Genomic DNA, 16,014 nt, shown 5'->3' with positions numbered 1-16,014 from the left:
TACATACCATTTTAAAGGACTAAAATATAATTTGCACAATACTAACTATTAACCCAAACAAAAGAAAATACAATAATAAATAGTTGAAAAAAACCCAAAAATTCCTCAAACTTTAACTTAGAATTTGCAAAAAGAAAATTTATTTCCAATCATCTTCTTCATCTCATATCTCAACTTGAAATTTTTTTCTTTTTAGATTTATTAATATACGCTCATCGAAAAAAAAATGACAGAAGAACCAACAAATAGTAACCTCAAACACAACATTTAATCGTAACAAACTTTATCTAAATTAGATCAGCCTAATAAAAATATTCAATTTTTCTTGATTTCTCTTCTTTCGCAATCAATTTTTATTTTAGATTTTCGCAATTAAAATTATGGATTTTCTGTAAGAGATTCGGATTGAAAAACTCATGTATTAGAAATGATTAGGTGGTGCGATGGTGGTCTAAGATAGGAAGTAATACCATAGCATTTTAGTTTCTGAAACCTGCTCCAACCCATACCATTATGCTAATATTACAAAAGAAAAACAAAAGTTGTTGCGTGCCCCAAATTGTGTAAGACTATAGATTGATTTTGTTGTTGTGAGATTGTAATTTAGTTCTAAAATGTGGCTGATGGCGCAGAGCAATCAATAACAATTATGAAGATGGTATTTATCTTTATCTTCATCTTGATTTTTGTTTTTCTGTTTTTATTATATTGAATCTGGTCTATTAAAACAAAAAGAAACATTGATTATGGTATTATTAGGTTGGGATTTTTTTTTCAATTGATTATAAAATTTGTTCAAACAAATAATGTTTAGGTTGATATTGGAACAAATGTTTAAACAAATGCAGTCAACAGATAAGAGATGGAAAGTAATCTAACACAAATCCAAAATGCGACTCAAATGGATAAGTGAAGAGAGAATTAGTACACGATATTTGTTAACACAATTCAGATATAACTCTTGGTTAAGACCAATTTATCATTTCCCTAAAATAATCGCATCCTCAGAAACGAACCCAAATTGTTACAAATTACCCTCCCAAAATTCTTCATTACATACAATATGTCTCTCAAAAAGAAATCCCTAAACAATCAGCGTTTAACCCTCCTAAACAGCTCAACAGAAAAGTTCACTAGCAATCTATTTATACGCAAAGACAAGCATCCTTTAACCAAATTTTGATAGACATTAAACTCTTAGTAAAGGCTGAATATATCTCATGAAATATCTTTAATAAATATCCCAAAATAAAGTCTTTTAAACCGAGTAAAGTCAATTCAAAATTGAAATATAGTGGTAAAATTATTTTATAAAAATTTCAGCAGCATTTCTGCTTATTTTACGTAAAAAAAATTGCAAAATTTAGATTTCACCATATATCCACATTCAAATCATCTCCCAAAACAATTCCCAGCACCTCTATTTCTCGAAACATACCAATAAACAAGATTTCTATGCTTTACAACTCCATCAAAATATTAGTTATAAAATACTAGCAAAGAAAACATAATGTAAATATTTAAATTCAGTTTACTACACAATATTTTATATAAATATACAAGCCTAGGTACATGCCATTTATATCAACTATAAAATAAAATTTTCACCAACATTGTTTGAGCTAATCTTTAATTCTTTGGATGCTGCTAGAACGACCTATCGAATCCAACCACCTATGCATGAAAAAATAGACAAACAGTACACTGAGCAATTTTTATGCTCAGTGGTGCTAATATCATGTAAATCATTATATAAGTATTGAACATAAATTAATTGATTGAAGTAAATTAAAACTTAATTATAAATATCATTAATAACATCACAATAAAAGGAAATTTTAATATTAATCAACTTTAATATTACAATATTGATAAACTGAATAAAAATAAAATTTTTAATAAAATTCAAAATCGGGTAATTAATTTAATTCACACAATATGAAATTTTAAATAAATTTAAATTTTTATTTTGCTTTTTTTTTTCAATTTAGACCCCGCTCTAAGGTTTAGATTCATAACCAGATACATGAATCTGCCACCCCAAGTTGTTCGACAACGATGGTTATTAGAGTAATCCACGACCCTCTGAGAATTAGGACTGCTCATGACCCCTTTGGGAATTGGGGCCAATAATAAAAATTGACCATGTGACACCTTATACTTGACCCAGTTGTTGGATCCGAATATAAAATGCCACATTTAGTTGTCGAAGCAACTCACTTTTTCATTTATATTTTGAAAAGGAAACATATTGGTAAAATTATTTTACAAAAATTTCGGCAGCATTTCTACCTATTTTACGTAAAACCCCCTACAAAATAATTAAGATTTTCATAAAATATCCACATTTAAATTATCTCCCAAATCAATTCCCAGCACTATGATTTCTCAAAACATATCAATAAATTAGATTTCTACGCTTTATTATTTTATCAAAACATTAGTTATAAAATACCAGCTAAGAAAACATAATGAAAATATTTAAATTTAGTTTACGACATAATATTATATATATAAGCCTAGGTACATGCCATTTACATCAACAGTAAAGTAAACTCTTCACAACATTGTTTAAGCTGAACTTTGGTCCTTCTGATGCTGCTAGAACAATCTAATGAATCTAACTACTTGAGCACAGAAAAATAGACATGTAATACCCCAAACCCGGCTTGAAGTTATGGTCGAATCTGACGATGTCACATGATAGTGTGTTTGAAAACTGATGCTCGTGTTAAAAAACCGTAACTTTGCTTAAAACATTTTCTGTTGAGATCTCCAGTAGCTTTTTAAAACAGTTAGCATATTTGTGCGTATTTTGTTAAAACGTTTGGTTGGTTTTGAAAACTTGATTATCCCTACTACTAGCAGATGTAAGTCAAAACAAAATAAAAAACCCAATTTAAAAGTAAAAATCCAAAGAAGCCATTATTACAGTAAAATACCCCTAAAATAAAAGTAAAATTATTATTAAGTACTAAGTCGAATAAAATAGGTCGTGTGGCCACCGCTGAGTCCTCCGTTGCACCAAACTGCCTATGTCTAGAGATTACCTATACAGATTAAACAGAAGGGGTGAGTTTACGTAAACTCAGAGTGTAATTCCCCATGCAAACAAACAGACAATAACGGATAATCTCAGTTTGGGCCTATGCCCATTTCAGTATCAGTAAGCATTAGGGCTTTGGCCCATCATAGTACAGTAACAGTGACAGTTATGCAGTTATAAAATCCTACCCAACCAGCCTCTACATTCTATCTCTGTCAAACCTTACACTCCATGTGAGGATATAATCAACCCACCCAATCCTACACTCCAAGTAGTATCGAATGCGGCACTAGACAGTAATTGCAGCTGAGCTGCTAGTAAGTTAGGCTAAAAGCCTTTCAGTACACTTCCTCCAATCAATATCAATCCCCAACCCAATGCAATGCATCATACAATCATGTCATGGGATCATGCATAATCAGAATAATATATATATGATGCTCAACATACAAACATACATATCTATTTTATATAGGCATACAACAATCTTTCAATCATTTCAGTCAATTAGGGGTCTAGGTATCCTTACTATCCCTACAGTAGGTTCATAGTTGACTTGGGCGACCCGTGTAACCTTAGTAGTCAAACAGTGAAAATGGGCCCACAGGCCTATGTTGCATGTCCATGTGGGCCCATACGACCCGAAATGGCCTTGGCCGAATGGATTACACAGCCTGGCCTAATATTCTCACACGCCTGTGTGGTTCATTCGTGTGGGGCCCACACGTCCCGTTTCTGCAAGGCCAAGCCACACGCCCATGTTGCTGCCCGTGTGGACAAAAATAGGTCATTTTTCCAAGCCACATTTCTCACCCAACTTGATATCAACCTAAAATTAACAATATGCATATGACTATGATATAATAGGCATTCAAACCCACCTAAAATCAAGCTTAAAACATGTAACATCATCATATACAACCATTGAATTTATTAAATGCACAACCTACCTATATCATTCCTATCCAATTCACAACCTAAGTGATAAGAATTTGTTTCACTTTACCTATCAAACAACCAATCTAGATAAATCACCAAAATGATCAATTCATTTAAGCAAACATTACTTCCACTATAGCATAAGACTTCAAACATGTATTTACAACTATTTACATTTACAAAATCATATACCTAAAGTTCAATAAATAAAATGGATGCTAACATTAAATTTACATCCTAGGTACATGCCAAAAACACAAAAAGGAAACATCACCAACATTGAGTACGGGATTCTTGCGAGATGCCGAGTTCGATTCTACTATTTATCTAACCTGCAACATGTAAATCAATTTATCATTAATAGGTTCCATTTATTAGTTAAACACAATTTCAGTCACCATTAATATGAAATTCTAACTTAACCAAATAAGAATTCGATTCTTTCGATAATTCAAGTGACTTTATTGTAACATCTATTAGTGTCGTGGCACCCGGTGCCTAGTGGTAAACCGCAAAGAAGATTGCACCCAGCGCTAGTCGAATTTACCGACAGTATTGAATGTGAGCCCAGCTCTAGTTGGATAAACTAACACTATTTGCACCCAGTGCTAGTCGGGTATACTGACGATAATAATTGTGAGCCCAGCTCTAGTTGGATGAACCAACGGTGTTTGCGCCCAGCGCTAGTCGGATTAACTGACGATTGTGTGCCCAGCACTAGTCAGACAAGCTGACAAAGATTGTGCCCAGCGCTAGTTGAATATCTTGACAAAATCTATAGTGAGTCTAGCTCTAGTCGAATATATATCAATGATTGTACAATTATTTACTTCCACAAATTCCTCATTCATTTTCCTTAACATTTATTTTGATAATATACATACATTTTATATCAAGAGCTAATTTAGCATTAATTAATTTAAATAGTAATTAGAATATTAAGTTCGAGTCCACGAACTTGCCAAAATATGACAAATATCTACTTAGTGGTCTTCTCCTTTCCACGACTTATACTCGCTCTATTCTTCTCTTGATCTATTTTTAACAATTTAGCTCAATTAATACCATTCTTGTTTTCACTAAAATTAATCAAATTTATATTATAGTTCATACTCTCATTTAACAACAATTGTCATTTATTCATCTCAACTATTAACATCCAAATTTAATTAATCATATTTCCTTCTTATTTCAATAATTCATTACTTATACATTTAATTTATTATCAAACCACAATAACCCTAAATTTAATGAAGTCATACCTTGCTAAATTTATTTATAGCATTTAACTCATTTCTAGTTATTGCTAATCAATTTCATATCACAAAATATTTTATATACTTAATGGTCTTAGAAAATAAGTCTCAAATTTTCCAGCATAAGAACAGTCCACTAAAATAGTCCCTTTACTTCACAAAATTAACAATTTAAGCTATGTTATTTTGAATTTACAACACTTTAGTCCCTAGGAATTATTATCAATAAAATCACCACCCAATATGACCAATTTAGTCTACAAAATTTATACTCAATCATCACCTCAAAAACATTTAGTATTCAACAAAATAACCCCAAACCTTTGAGTTTCTCATCCATGGTAACTTTCACAATTTCCATTCATTCTTAAAATTTGGTAAACTAGCTCATAGCATTATATCATAAAAAAACATAATTTCATGCCAAGATAGCTAAACATTACTTACAATTTTATACATGCATTAAACACCCATGGCTGAACATCCCCTTCTCCCCCTTCTTCTTCTATTTTTCGGCAGCAAATAGAAAAGAAAAGAAAATTTTACTCCATTCCCCTATCTTCTTTTCACCTACTATATATTTTATCTCTTATTATTATTATTATTATTATTATTATTATTATTTTATTCTTTACTTTATTTCTTTTTCTTTTATATATTTCCCTTACATATATAATAGTTATCATATTATAATTATTAATGATATCATCTATATATCTATATTTTTTTCTCATACATAACCACTAACTTCGTTTGACCAAAACAAAATGGGTTATTTAATTAAATAGTCCTTGCAGCTATTTCTTTCTTATAATAAAATTTAAATCCCTAGCAATTAAAATTATCAATTTAATATTCAATTTACTTCTAAAGTAACTCATAAATTATAATATTAATATTTTTAAACTCGATACTCAAAGGCGTGGTCCCAGAAGTATATTTCCCGACATCCCTTACTTACGGGATGTTATAAGAAATCCCTAAATTATGTTAATATCTCTTTCGAGAAGAACAACTTACTTTAGGTTGATTAATTGAAATCTCTTTCTAATTAAAACCCCTATTGTCACATTAAATCGATCTATGGATTCCTCTATTAGATTTGACTCTAATCCGGTAGATTTATGTCGTTCTATTTCTAGGATTGCATTCAACTCCACTCAATTATACTAGATCTACTCTTAAACAGGGACTTTTGCTCCACTGAAATAAGCACATTAAACTTGAATTAATATCTCAGAAATATTAAAACAAGAAATAAGCATACATAATTGAGAACAATAATAAAGTATTTATCGCGTAAATCAGAAATCAAATAATAAGATTCATCATAGGTTTTATCTTCCCTAGATATCTAGGGAATTTAGTTCATAATCCTGAATGAAAACATCTCAAAGCCAGAATAACCACAAGACATAAAGAAACTCAATAAAAATTTGAAAGAAATTAAATAGAGATTTTCGATCTTGAGAGAGATCCGCTTTTGAGTTAATTCTAATGGTGTTCTTCGAGTGCTTTCTTTGATCTTCTCTGAGTGCCCCTTTAGATCCTCTTCTAATTGGTATTTATAGACTTTAGACTGCTCAGAAAGCTTAAAAATTTGATTTTTCTGCGTATTTGGGAAGTAGGGTGCGATATTGACACGTGCTGGCACATGGGCGTGTGGTCAGCCCGTGTGGAAATGCCCAGCCCATGTGGATCCTAGAAACAGTTCTATTTGTCCAATTTTGGCTCTTTTTTGCTCTTTTTGCTCCCAAGGGCTCTCCTAAGTATAGAAATATGAATTTAAAGGATTAGGAACATCAAATTCACTAATTTACATAATTAATCATCCAAAAATGCATTAAGAATGAGATTAAAATATGTTAGTTTTATAGCTTATCAAGAAGTCTCTTCTGTTTTTATGTATTGCAATATCAATTAATAAAATATTATTATTAATAAAAATATCATTTAAAAGCCATCGTAAAACTATTGATTTTTTTAAGTAATGGTAAAATTGTCATCAAGTCTTTTTCATCAAAATAAAAATGGAATACTTGCATTTTAATTCCTATAATTTTTTAATTTATTCAATTTAGTCCCTAAACTCGACACTGAACTTTTAAATTAACCACATGCTCCTACTAATATCATTTAAAAGCCATCGTAAAACTATTGATTTTTTTAAGTAATGGTAAAATTGTTATCAAGTCTTTTTCATCAAAATAAAAATGGAATACTTGCATTTTAATTCCTATAATTTTTTAATTTATTCAATTTAGTCCCTAAACTCGATACCAAACTTTTAAATTAACCACATGCTCCTACTAATAAGTCTCTATGTTTTCAAGTCTGACAGTTTTCTCTAAAAATGATCACAATTTCTTATATTACTATTTATTTATAGATCACTTATTCAAAGACTTCTACCATAAATATTCTTTTTTTTAAAGTGAGGATGTTACATTATACTGGACTTAGCTGTCCTAAAAATATGTCTGGACAACTGTTTAAACAAGTTTTGAAACAAGGTTGTTTAAATAGCATTGGATAACTAAAGTCCCGAAATTAAAGGAAAAAATTATCATTAGAAATGTAATATGCACTTAAGATTATGGAGATGAAGCAATGTTTTGTTATTATGGATTGAAGGCTCCTTTAATTACTTTAATGTAGTGTTTGGGAAGTTACTTAGTTATTGGATTTAGATGTAATTGTTTGTAATTATAGAGGAGTGACATGTTTGGGCAACCATTGTAATTGAAAGGGTCTTACTGAATTTATTGTTATTGGAGTATCTAATTACACTTTCCAATTTTTAGGAGGGAGAGTGAGAATTGAAGTAATTAAGTGGACAATTAGATCCAAATTCAATTACCCTATGACTAGAAGTGTTCATGGGCCGAGTCAGGCAGGGCCTAAGCATGATAGTAACATATTTTATGTTTGTCTAGGCCTGACCCGGCCCAAAATATAAGCTTAAAATTTTGTCAAAACCCGCCCATATTTGCAAAAGACTAATCCAAGCCCATTTTAGGCCCACCATATTATTTTTAATTTTTTTAAATATTATATTATATGATGTTAATATTTAATAATTTTATACATTTTTTATTTATTGAAAATTTTTATATAGTCATCTTAACATTATTTTAATATTTACATTACAGTAGCATTATATATTTTGTATATGTTTATTTTTTTAATGTGTTCTAAATTATATAATATATAAAAATAACATAATATAAAATATTATAAACTTAAAAATGGGTCAGGCTGGACTCGAACCTTGAATGTTCAAGCCTGAGCCCGACTCATATTTTAAATGGGCCCAATTTTTTTGCCCAAGCCCATTTTCAGGCCTAATATTTTTACTCAAACCTTCTCAAATTTCGGGCAAGCCTTCGGGCCTGGGCAGGTAATCCGACCCATGAATAGGTCTATCTATGACTTTTCAAACATACATTATTTAACTTTAAGAAATTTATTTTTGTACAAGTTTAAGTTATAAAAAAATATTTTGTAAGTATGAACACATATGACTATTTGGGATGGTTATTACCAAAAATTTCTAAAACCATAATATAAATATTAAAAAATTATATTATAAAAAAGTAATTTATATGTATTTTATAAAGTTATAACAAAAGTTATATTATTTAAATTCTAAAAAGTTTATGGTTGCAAAGTATATTATAAAATATAAATTATGTTTTATAAAATACTAAAAGTGTTATAATAAGTTTATTTATAGAAAAAATATGGCAAATCAAAATGATGATTTGATTTTAATTTTTGTTACTCATTTAGATTTTTTTATAGTAATAATGTATATTTTTTTAAATCTGAATTATGTAATTATGTAATTACAATTTCGTACCACCAAATATGACATATGACATTACGATGTAATTATACTTTGTCCGCCAAATATGTCTAGGGAATTACAATTCTTTGTAATTACAAGAGAGTGTAATTACTACCTTAGTAATTACACTTTCATTCAATTACTTTGTACTATCCAAACAGACCGTAAGAAGTTACGAGAATTCTTGTGAGAGATTCTTTGATTACAACAAACTAGTATGGATCCTACCACGCTTCGCGTTCGTTTAATTAATAATTATTTTTTGGGTCAAATTGTAGAGTAAATATTTGAATATTAAAAAAAATACTTCAACTCATTGTACTCATTATATATTTGAAATTCAGTATTTGCACTTTTATTTTTAAAAATTTAGTCCCTTTATTTTTCAAAATTAAAAATTAGACTCAATTGTTAACACCATTAAATTTTTTCTGTTAAATTCATTGATGTAACATTTTGAAATAAAAAAAAAACTCACTTAGTAGCCGTATAAAAAGAAATGACATTGCAAAGGATTTGAATTTAACAAATAAATTTAATAGTATTAATAACTCTTAAAAATTACATCAACATTTTAATCAAAACAAAATATTTGAGCTAGCTAATGACATTGTAAAAAAATTAAGGTACCAAATTATATAAAAAAAATTAAAGTGCAACACAGGAATCAAAATTTAAATTTAACTATTATTATATAATCTAAAGTTTGAGTGTAGCATAAAAGTTAAAATTCAACATTAACCATTTTCCTATAAAATGTAAATGGAAGGGTATTGTAGATGTTAGCATGAAAAAGGTTTTTTAGACCTTTTATATAGATATGAAGCATGTAGTTGAAAATCTAGATATCGTGTATACAGTGAGTTAATGTGGTACGACTTTTCTGTGATTGTGGGTTTAGGTATGTGGATATATGTAAAACCATATATTTTTGAAGGCTAATCAATTGAAGATGAACATTTTTAGGGAAAGAATTTATTTCAGTAGAAACCTTTTTATCCAGTTGAATGCTGCTTAAAAATTGGCAGCAGTTGAGAAATTTACAAGCCTAGCTGCCTTATTTTATATTTTTTTCATTAAAATTTTAATATACAAAATTAATTACTTAATATATTGTAAGGATATCTTATAAAAAATTTTATTCCACGTCCATACATAAATGATAGCATTGAAAAAAATATATTATATTTGCGTAATCTTTTATTTTGTCTGTTCTTAAAAAGTACACAGATTTGAAATGCATAAATTTGCATGGGCACCACTGCTTTGTTTCGGTAGTCCAAATTGGTGACCAAAATTCCAAAGATGATGCACATAACAAGCAAGTCGGGCCAAATCAGTGGATCAATGGCATAATCTTAAAATCGCACTTTCTTGTCCTTGGTTAGGAAGGTGCAGGAGAACAAGTTGATGCTGTTAAAATATGCGCATTTAGCTTTGAGCTATATGGGCATTTAACCCAAATTGATCCACATAGTCGTCTTTGAAAAACTAACATTCGATTATTTAGTATAATTTGCAACCCTCTCTGCTCAAGTTGCGACCTTCCTTTTTTTAATGAAAAAACTCTGAATATATATATACATACACAAACATGAGGAACCCCAACTACCTCAACTTATTTCCAGGCGATGCTTCTCATGATCTATGAAGTTGTTGAGGATGTGGAGCTCTTAGCGTGAGAGGGAGTTGAGATGTAACTCCGACTCTGAGAACTCTCTGCTGAGGATGACTCGGATAAGAGCAATACGTGCTCCTGCTCGTCTACTAACACCTGGAGAGATCTTGGAACCGGCGGCAGGTGCAAATCCAAAACCCCCTCTAGCATCTGAACTACCTGACCCATTGATGGCCGCTGAGTTTCTGCATCTTGGGTACACCAACAAGCCACTTTACATAATCTTGATATCTCTTCTACAGGGTCTACTCCATTCAATCTGAGGACATCGCCGCCTTCTGTTATTAGGCTAGCAGCCCAAGTTGGAATGAATCTAACTTTTCCATCTTCAGACTGTTGGGAGTTTCTCCTTCCGGAGACAATCTCAAAAAGCATCATCCCGTAGCTATACACATCAGCTTTAGGTGTAATGGCCACACCTGAAATCCATTCTGGTGCAAGGTAGCCCCTCGTCCCTCTCATGGTTGTCAGGACCCTGCTGAAGTCCCGCCCAACAAGCTTTGCCAGTCCAAAATCTGCTACCTTCGGACAGAATTCAGCATCTAAGAGAATGTTCTCTGGCTTGATGTCACAGTGAATGATACAATCTCTGCACTTCTCATGAAGGTAAACTAAGCCTCTAGCCGTACCAAGTGCAATCTGGTACCTGGTTTTCCAGTCTAGAGCATCAGAGTTGCTTTCATGGACGAGATGGGCATCCAAAGAACCTTTTGGCATGTAATCATATACCAATAACTTTCTCGCACCATCAGAGCAAAACCCACGTAGCCGCACTAGATTTACATGTTGAATAGTCCCGATTGTGCTTACCTCTGTGCGGAATTGCTTCTCTCCCTGGTTGATTCTCTCAAGTTGCTTCACTGCTATAACACTCGAGTCTGCCAACATTCCTTTGAAAACAGAGCCAAAGCCTCCGCCCCCCAGTTTTTCGGAAAAATTCTTGGTTGCTATCTGTAAATCTCTGTACCCGAAAGCTAAAAGTGAACCTTCAACTGCTTTTGGATTTCTCATCGTTCCCCTCCTCCATCTCAACATCGCATACACTACAAGGCATAGGACTACACTCACTGTACCTGCAACTGCTCCTATAATTATTCCACTTTTATTGCTCGAACTTGAAAACTCAGATGCCGCTAGCCTGATATATATAGTCCGTCTATTGCTAGAATCCTCTGTAAGTAGTTTCAGATCCAAGACATCTCCCATCCAAACTTTACAATCACCACTATCATAAGCATAAGCATTGCAAGAGCAATTCTTGAGGCAGGTGGATTCACATTCCGAAATGCTCCCAACGGTCATGGACTGCTCATGTTGAGGCAATTTTATGTTGGGCATTTCTAGAAATTTATCACTCTTTCCATGGGCAAGAGTGGGGTCTTCACATTGGAGCTGGGTTTTCCTTTTACACCCCTTAGAAAAATCGCTCAGATTCCAATCGCTTTCTGACTTGGGCTCGAAACCTGTCAAACAGTTGCAGAATGGCAGAGCTTTCTCATTGCAGCTGCCGAAAGCACCACAAATGACATACACCTCGCATTGTTGTCTCGGTTCTGACCAAATCAAACTCCACCGCTGGCTGCTTTCCAACCATGACAGTTGCTTAATCTGCCCCGAAACATCCATTACAAATCGAGATATAGTAGAAGGATCATAAAGCGAGTAAGTGAAATAACTCTCTTTTTCGTTGGAAACATAGCTGTAGTTGTAGATTTCATTCAGTCTCATTTCTGGAACTAAGCTTAAAATCCTCCTCTGTGGATCCCAAGCTCCACTTGTCCAGTACTGTTCGGACCTATTCCATAGTATGAAAGATTAATTGGTTCCATTGGGGTCTAGCTCAAGGGAGAAGAGACCCGGTGCAGGATCTTCCGAATTTTTCCATGAGGTTAGCTGCTGGCTTTGATTGGTTCGTCTGTTCAAGCTAAGCTTACCACCAGGAAGCCATGTCTGAGTGGGATGATCAAGACTTTGCCATAATGGCGTCGGTGATTTCGGCCCATCTTTTAAAACGAGATTCCCACCATCTTCAAGAACTGCTACTACAGAATTTGAGCTGCTTGAGCTAATATTGGTGGACCAAATTGGCACTTGGGATTCGTTGAACAAAACCAAGTTACCATTAGATATTTTCAGTTCAGAAGAGTGTATATCGTGGACTGGTGGTATCTCTCTGTTAGCAACCCAAACAGCGGTCTGTTGATTGACCTTTCCGTACCACATGCCTATGTAGTAGTTGGAAGAGTTACCTGGTTTGAAGAACCCCAACACGAAGTGCCCACCCGATGAAACAATGGTCTGAGTCCCGGACAGAGATTGATTAGCTGAGATGGTGTCAGCTCCAAAGGCGAGTTGGCGGTTGAGAGAAAAGAAGATGAAGATTTGAAGGGAAAGTATCAGCCATGGGATATTCATCTTCTCCATGGCACTGTCCTGTAAGAGAGTTACTGATAAAATAAACAAGACAGATATTTCTCCACGAGAGATGGAAGAAAAACACTATGGCCTTTGTTTATGAGCAAGTAGCTTTATTGGTGTGTAAATCAAATCAAAGCTTGTGAAGAAGACAACTATGGCCTTTGTTTGTTCCCCACAGAACATGAGCAATTTAGAAAGCTGAGTAACCATGTTTTTCACGTACAGCTTTGGAGATAAGTCGAAGCTATTGTATTCTAGTATTTCTAGATTTTCAGTATATGAATGGGTCAACCTTGAATTTGAAAGGACCATTTTGTGAAATTACCCCAGTGACTGTGAATGTGAGATACGGTCCTAATCTTCCATACCCCACACCAGAAGAATACGATGGCATTGTCTTTCTTAGGCTTCCAAATATCATCGTTCCACGTTCCTATTTCATTCGGATGACAAGACTGTAAAACTAGTTATTTGAGAAACTTCACTTACCTCTCACAATCTTTCTTCTTTCTTTCTGAATTCTTCACACTAAAATCTATAAAACCTTAACATTACATTACCACTTGTACCAGAGCTTTTGTTTGATATTATCTTTTTTATAAATTTTAATATTTTTACACACAAAATCTTTTTCACCCATATCATTTATATATTGTTAATGTAGTTGATTGAACTGGTGTCACGAGTCAACTCGACATCAACTCAAAATTGATGGGATTTTTTTTATAAATTACCACTTTACATATAATTCAATTATTAAATAAATTTTTTAAACTATATTTTTAATTTTAATTATTTTTCACTATCATGATAACATTTTGACATTTTGATAATATGTTAAATAATACTTCCTAACATGATAACATTTAATGGTACTACTAAGGGGGAGGTTTTTTTTTTTCTTTGCTTTGCTTATGTTGTTAATTGTTCTGTTTATTCATGATGTTGTTTAAATTTGTCATTACTTTGTATGGTTGATGAAACTTGAGCTAATGAAGATGTTTCTTCAATTGCAACTACATGAAATTACTTTAGATTTTTGTCCAATAAAGGGGAAGAGTAAGTTATGTTTGAGAGGGAGCTGAAACTTGATGTTGTTGATGCTAATGTTGCATTCATTGTTTGAGAAAATTGGTTGTAGGTCTTTGGTCAAAAACATCAAATGGGGAGAATTCTAAGACAAATTTCAAGAGTAGTAACACAAGTTACAACTGCACTTGACATTGATCAGGTTTTATAACTTGTTTTATTTGTTAGCATATTTGATTGCATTTTATACCGTTAATCTCATGATTATAATTGGAGATAAGATTGAATCAAATAAAATTACTTTTCAAGGATCCTAATGTAATCTATTTACTTTATTTATGGAGATATGATGAAACTTTTAAGTATAGAAACATGTGACTTGTGGCTGTGAATGAATGAAAGTGAGAAATGTAATTGGAATAGCACGGGTCCAACCCTTCATTCATGAAACTCACAATAGGAGCATTTATTGAGCGTTAAGTATTATTTTGACCTAATGGCAAAATGTTTGAGTGAAATTATAATTGGAATCCAAACTTTACCATACTACCCTATCACATCCAATGTCCCAAGGAAGAATTAAGAAAGACTCCATTTATTGTGTCCATAACTCATTCATCTTAGGTAAAATTATGCTATTAGTCCCTATACTTTGTAAAAGTTATGGATTTAGTCTTTTACTTTTTGAATGGATCAATTTTAGTCCCAATACTTTTTGAATTTTAAAATTTTAATCCTATCCCAAAAAGTAATAGTTAAATTTGTTTGGTTAAATTCAATTACTGGTTCTACAATCTATGTGCAATTGTAGATTTAGTCTATATTCTCTAATTGGATCATTCTAAGTCCTTATACTTCACCAATTTTGAAATTTTAGTCTTGGCACAAATGACAATCATTAATCCATGAATTGAATTTTTAGTGAGCAGTACATGGAAATGACAAGCTGGAAGTGTATAACACATATGATAATATATTTGCCTCATTAGATTTTAGAAAGTAACAAAATTAATAAATTTAACAATTATTGTTTAGCGAGAACTGGAATTTTAAAATTTAAGAACTATAGTAACTAAAATATATAAATTAAATTCACAAGTTTTACAAAATATGAAAACTAATATCAAAACTTCAAAATTATTTTATTTTTTGGTTTTAGGAGTTAAAAGGCTTACAGCAAGTTACACGACTCAGTTGGGCCTTTAAAGCTAGTGGGAAGAAATTATGTTCCACAGCTAAGCCTAAGCCAGCAACCATTTTTTTGTTTTTGTTTTGGGGGGTTGATAATAAAGCCAGCAATTAATTTGCAATAAATACTCAAACAAAACAAACAGTCTAATAATGAGATGTCCTTCCCCATCTTTCCAGTTACTCAACTCATTGTCCAATTCCCTTGAAGAAACTGTAAAATAATAATAATAATAACACACAAGTTATGTGTTCGGAGTGTTTGAAGAATAAGCAATTGAGCTGAGTTGAATACTAACTGAGGCTGAGCCAATCCTAATACTCTTCAAATGATAACCAAATTCACTTCAAAGTCATAATTGGCATGGCATCACCTCTTCTCTAACTGCTCTCACCCCCACTAAAAGACTCATTGTGTTTAACCAAAAAGTAGGTTTTCGAGAAATTTGCAACATTATTACCTCAACTAACGACAGTCAATTCTTTAAGCATGTTGAATTGATTGATTAATGCCATCCCCCATAGGGCATCAAACTAGAGAACATAGGCCTGGAGGAAATCCCAGCCCAATGAAAGCAGGTTAAGGTCACGATTGATTGGGGTTTACATC

At 32.3% G+C, this 16,014-nt stretch overlaps 1 pseudogene; it reads right to left on the bottom strand.

Annotated features, from left to right (window-relative positions):
* Positions 1-10,259: 10,259 nt before the first annotated feature.
* LOC107946140 (G-type lectin S-receptor-like serine/threonine-protein kinase At2g19130) lies at positions 10,260-13,762 on the bottom strand (annotated as a pseudogene).
* Positions 13,763-16,014: the final 2,252 nt, after the last annotated feature.

Source organism: Gossypium hirsutum, chromosome D12, assembly GCF_007990345.1.
Source record: "Gossypium hirsutum isolate 1008001.06 chromosome D12, Gossypium_hirsutum_v2.1, whole genome shotgun sequence".
NCBI classification, from domain to species: Eukaryota; Viridiplantae; Streptophyta; class Magnoliopsida; order Malvales; family Malvaceae; genus Gossypium; species Gossypium hirsutum.
This window is presented reverse-complemented; position numbering and strand designations above follow the sequence as displayed.